Below are 6,929 nucleotides of genomic sequence, written 5' to 3'. Positions count from 1 at the left end.
TGACATGACTTATCATGTTTAGCCTTTGAGAAGGTTTTGGTTAGTAGGTTTTATCAATTTCTTGTACCTTACTCAACCATTCTACATACTCGTTTTCCTTTGTAATGTATACATTTGCATCACAAAAATTTCTGAGTACGTGTCGGGATCCAATCAAGACATAGGTCCTCTAGCCTAAGAATAGCTCCCACTGTTTTCACAGTGTGTGGGACTCATCCTCTTGCACATCTCATGATTGCAAGTGTACTCAATTTCCGTTATAAATATCTCTCATTGTTCTTTATTGCCTAGAACGATTCTAGAAAATCTACTTCTTAATTAACATAGCCACAATGGTATCAATGTGTTTTGATTATGGTTTTTGTCGAAAACCATGCGCAATCTCAATTGTCAATTGTCACTTGTGTAACACCCTTACACAATATTGCATCATAAACACTTTGCATCATAGCCTTAATGTTTCTGCAAGCACTTAAGAGTAATCTTTATAGCTTACTAGGTAAAGATTACTTAAATTCGATTTTGAAAACAATTCATCATACTCAAAGTATATGAAGTGTTATACATCATTACTCATTTAATTGATCCGGCAGCGGAAGCAAATGGAATCAATCAAATATGTTCAAATTAATTGAACTAGTCATGAATCTTATCAACATAAGACTTCTTACTGACGCTAATATCATGTGGATTTATCTTCATAAATCCGGATATTCAAGATGTATTATAATACTCCAAAAGTCTTAAATCATTCTCAACGATCAATATGTCATCCACATATCGGACTAATTAAAAATTCCGTAACTCCCACTAAACTCCATGTCTAAACACAACTTCTCGACTTATCGAGAAATGTTTTATCACATGATCAAAATGTTGATTCCAACTCATTGATGTCCTACTTAAGATCCTCTCTTAAGTTTCACATTATCTTAGGATTGCAAGAATCTATAAAACTCATGACATGTATTGAATACATTCCTTCTATTGAAGAAGTGGGTTTTAGATTCACTCGCTATGTATTTCATAATAATGAAACACAATCCCTAAGAAGATCCAAATAGACTTAAGCATTTCAATTTGTGCAAAACTCTTTGCAACCAATCAAGCCTTGAAAACTGTCTTTATTAGTGCAAAACCCTTTGTCACTAATCAAACCTTTTATTTCGGATTTTCATGGCTCTAAGCCTTGTATTGAGTTGTGACTTAAACACTCTTATGTAAGTCATTTGTTGATTACTTTCCAGAAGTAATCAACTTGAATCAAACAATTTCTTTTGTAAGTTATAAGCTCTTTACTTTCTTAAAAGTAGCATGAATTCATCATTTTTAACAAGTGACGAATTTAACCTCCTAGGTTTTGAAGAAACAATGTCTTACACAAAACGTCTCATGTAGCCAAGAAAGACCAGTTTCTTGCGACATAACATTCTCTGTGGCTCTTGAATAATTTCTCCCACTCTGTCTTCTAGAAATAAACTTGTATTTTAGAAAGACAGCTTCACGAGCCGCAAAACCCGTCGTACTCATGACAATTGAAAGGGAAAAATGAGCATTTGTTTCTTGTGAAAACTTACAAACATGGTACCCTTACCATTTCATATCTCATATGATTCGATTTAGTGGAAAAATAATTTAGACAAAAATGATAAAATCCCCAAAAGGATCAAGTAACTCAAAGTAACTTGATTGAAGTTCAAACCATATCGAATAGCGTTTGATATTTTATCTAATCACACATTATTCCATAATGCGTGCTAAAAGAGATTAACTTGTGATACTATATCACATTTCCTTTGGCTTATATCAAAGTCTTCACTTTGATAATCCCATCACGACTTAAATCGTGATTCCTTGAACTCTTTGAAATTCTTAAAAGATTTCTCTATTTACCTTATTAAGTGAACATATTAGCGTCAACTTAAATCGTTGGTAAAAGAAAATGATCAACCTATTTTGGATCGATGATTTACAAACTCGATCTCCTTTTCAACCAAAAGGCACGAGACATCTTGCTTTGAATACAAGATACGCATACACCATTAACAATCTAATGGTTTCAAGAGTACTCGATAACTCTTTACGTTCATCATTCCAAAATTTAAGGTTTAATCTTGGGTTACCAATTTGAATCTTACATCATCTACATGATATATCATTCTAGTTTGGTTTAGAATATAATCACCTTGATAATGGGCTAGCCATACATCAAATCGTGGTGTATAGGGTCACAAAAGTGAAAACCTCTTTTGTATCTTAACAAGTTTATATTCTTATTTAGATTTTATGCGCTTAATAGTCATAATTAAGTACAACTTTAAATCCAAAAACTAGATTGAGTACACAATTACTCTATCTCTCGACATTATTGATGCTAGTCGTCATATTCTAATCATCTTATGTAACGAACACAATGATGAAAACCTCCCCCGGTTTCTAATATTGACGAAGTTGTACTAGCAAAATTTGTGTTTAATCAAATAAACATTTAAAGAAGAAGGTCCCATTAGATGTCCCACAACTAACTTGTTGATTCTTCAATAATTTGGGGTAGTTTCCTTTCTAGTGTCCAACATTTAAGACAATGGAAACTTTATCGGTCGGGATTGATAGGTTCAGTATCGTCATTCTCAACAACTCTACCTTTAACATTACCTTGTATCAATTCCATTATAATCTTTACTTCTTGGACCTCGTCCTCATGTTAACGGTTTAAGAGAATGCTCCCACTCATTTCAATGAGTCTTTGCTTTGAGAAGCAAAATTGAATTCATGAAGATTACTCTTCATTTGTTCGTTTTAGTCTTAAAACTTTCATTGAAGTGGTTGCGTTATTTTGGTCAATTACGAATTCTGACAAAACTAATCACCAAAATAATTCATCGCTTCAAGGTACTTAATTCAATTAAGTATATGAAACATAATCCATTGTAAGTAGAAGTGTTAGTCATGAATCAAAAACCTGTTTGATAATGAATAACTTTAATCTATACTCTTTACAAGAGATCCTTATCAATGGTTCATTTGAGGTTTTAGAAGCAAATTCATATTTGTCTTTAGTTACGATGTTTTAAGGAGATTTGAATCAAAAATCGAAATGATATCGTATATAAATTTTGGTAAAGAAATAGAACAATATAATAACGGAATATTGGAAAACTTAACATTTATCGTTTTAATAATACTTGTAAATAACAAGTAAAGCATTTACATAGTGACCTCTACCCAACTATGATAAATGATTCCAAGATCCAAATTCATATTAACTTGGGCATGGTAGGACCGATTCATCCCTTATCAATATAACTCGGTGGATTAACTCTTTAATCGATTCTACTTTTAGAACTCTTGGTCGATAAAATTACTCTAATATTTATCTATAGCCCAAAACACATTCGACAAGGGCACGGTAGGGCCGATTCATCCCTTATCAAAAACTTTTGTTGAGTTCAATCCAAATTTCGAATAAATGTGTCCATGATCCAAATCCATATCAACTTGGGCACGGTAGGGCCGATTCATCCCTTATCAACATGAATTCGGTGGATTAACATTCATCACCCATTTCCCCTACGTAACAAGGTTTGTACCCCGGTAGGGCCGAGCGCACTCCCTCGCGAAATAGGTTCTCATGGTTTCTACTATTTGGTAAGGCTATGTCTCAATTGATTGTTTTAGCGAGAGGTCATGTCAATTTATTATCTATCACGTTTTAAGTGAACTAAAGCGGTGAACTACGATAATTATAAATGACACGGTCGATAAACTCGATAAAATGATAATGCATGTTTTAGTTATGGCGATTTAGCGATGCATGCAACATAAAATAAAATGCAAGCATAAAAATAAATAAATCCTAGTATGGCCTTTCCTAAAATAGAAAAACTATTTAACTATTACATATTCGGAAACCAACTCCATTGGTCCCTTGAACTTCGGTTATGGCACGCATCTCGAGGTAACACCGTCTTTATGTATCGCCATTCTTGAAGAAATCTGTCTTTGGGAACTCCGAGATAAATTAAATTACATAACAAATTACATAATTTCCTATTATACATTTGTAACTAAAATAAAATAAATCTATTAAATTACAAAACGGTGATACGAGATCACAATAAAATTACAACCGAATCTATATTCCCATACATTACGGAAAATACCAATTAAATCTAAGGCCATACTAAGTAAAATTACATAATTCAAAAATTACATAAATAAAATTATGACAATCATAAAGAAAATGCAGCATTATAATATGTATGAACATGCCCAATTTAATGCTAAATCGCCTTTAATTAGCCAATATCGTATATTACTCGGTTTTTACGGATTTGCGTGATTTCAACATTTTACAATCACAAAAATTACATAAATTCATATTTATGCATAAGTTAATTACCCTAACCTCTTAGGACTCAAAATTTAGTCTTCACTAATTATTTGACCATAATTAACTCATATTTCTAAAATTGTTCATTAATGGACCAAAAAATACAAAAATAAGCTATAAACTTCAAATAAATCACAAAATTTCAAATAAATTCAAAATTTGAAAATTTAAACTCATGAACATTCTGGAAAAATTCCATGACACTCATAATGTTCAAAAACTTAGGTTAAAAATTTCGAAGTTTTTCCGGAAAAACAATGTTGCGGTTTATCGATTTTAACTAAAATAATCATAAAAAACATGGAAAAATTATATTCATTAACTTTTCAATTTTAGATCTGAAAAAGATAATAAAATGCAACATTAGACGTTTTTCGTAAAAGTCATAGATTATGTTTTATTAATTTTTCACTAATAATGTCACTATTTATGCTATTTTTCTTCAAAAATCCATAAATCATGCAAAAAGACTTCTTTATAGCCAATTATTTTACACACATCTTGTAAAATTGCATGTGACAACATATTAATTGTCTATGACCAGATTCGAAATTTAACTCATATTAACCTATTTTTCACTTAAATCCAAATTTAATAATGAAAAATCCATTTTCCGAGCATAACAAGTCCAAAAATTATGAAAATTTACAGGTTATCCCAAAATAATATATGTGACAACATATCCAAAAATCACTGGAAAATTCGAAGTATAGCTAATTTTAGACCGAAAATGACATTTTTACTCATAAAATCATATTTAAATGCCATTATTGTATAATATGAACAATAAAAATCCGTAAAATTAACCAAAAAATCCTAAAACATTTTAGGACCAGAAATATTAACATGCATGAATTAATTTCGTGATATATCATAATAACACAAATTTTACAAGTTTTATATGTTATTCTTATAACTCGGAAAAACTTTTAACCGATTTGCATGCAAACAACCATGGCTCTGGATACCGATTGAAAGAAAAATAGATCTCATTACTAACATATTCTTATATGTTTCAAATTAATTTGTCATAAAATTAAAACTAGATCTTATGCATGCAAACTACTAAACAATATAAAGAAGAAATCATCATCTTACATTGGATGTTTCGGATTTTATGGGCACAAGTGAGTTCTCCTACTCACTTGTTCTTGAGCTCTCCAAATGGAAGAACAAGGATTCAAGTATAGAATCCCTCCCAAAAGCATATACCCAAGGAAACCTCGCTCTTAATAACCAATATTATTTAGATCTAGTAATAATATTAGTTTTACTATAAAATTGACACAATATAAATTGTAATTTTACTCTTGAATATTTCGGTCAAGAGAGGAGATTATGTGAGTTTTATTTCTCTAGATTTCACAAGATGTAGAGAAAAATACCTTTCTTACACTAGAAAATGTTCTATGTAAAAATGATGAATGAATGAATTAAAAGAAAAAGCTCTTTTTCTTTTCTTGTATGGTTGGCCGAAAATTGGCTTGGGTAGGATGCCCAATACCTTTTGTTTTTGCTCTTCTCAAAAGCTTAGGTTTGCATGGCTAGAGATTAGACTTTAATAATTATGTTTTCTCTTATTAAAATAATCAACATAATTATTCCACTAATACTCCTTCTAATTTTCGGTTTATACAAGATAAAATGGAAGGTCCATTTTATTTTGTCATTTGTCAAGTGTGACATATGTGATATGTTACTTGACATGTGAATTTGTAATGTATTTTTAACATATTAAAAATCAACATACTCATAAAATATGTCATTTACAAAATCGACTAGTAATTCGTAATTACTTGTACCAAAAATGTTTCCAAATTATAAACTACAACATTCTGTATTTATAATAATTTATTCATTCCGTTTCAATTTGTTTCTGCAAACAATAATTTCATCTAAGTAATAAAATAATTCGATTACTTAGACCGTGTCCCATTTAATCATATTTACAATAAGATACGTAAATTATACTCACAAAATCATCCGTCAATTTTAAGCAATTTAATTAACTCGTATCGGTATACGATTAATTAAATAATCAATTAAGAGTATTTCCCTATAGGTATGACCTAAGGGGATCAACTGATCACCACCGTCGCACGACAGTAATGTCAAACTCTAGTCAGCCAATCATTACCGATATGTGTGGACCAGTTGACTGTAAAATATTACATCCCACATGTATTCTTAAAATGAGATTTAATAATGATATTTAAATCATGTGATCGCACTATTGTTGAGGACACATTTCCCAACAACTACTACTATAGATAGCGGCAGTCAGGGTCGAACCACAGAGAGGCGATGCAATTAATAGTTGTTTAATTTTAGTCTAAAGTAACAGTGATGAGGGGGTTTGATTTGAATAGTTCTATAACTAAAGGCAATTAAATTAAAACTAAACTAAAGCAAGTAAATGAGTAATTAAAGAAATAAGATGAAATCAAATATTAAAAGGATGCTAAGATGGTCGGTTCACTGTAGTTTTGACTGCAGTATCCTAAGTAAGTCTGAGAAAATCACGTAAGACGGGAAG

This window comes from Silene latifolia, chromosome 10 (assembly GCF_048544455.1).
Source record: "Silene latifolia isolate original U9 population chromosome 10, ASM4854445v1, whole genome shotgun sequence".
Taxonomy (NCBI): Eukaryota; Viridiplantae; Streptophyta; class Magnoliopsida; order Caryophyllales; family Caryophyllaceae; genus Silene; species Silene latifolia.
Note: the sequence above shows the minus strand (reverse complement) of the source record.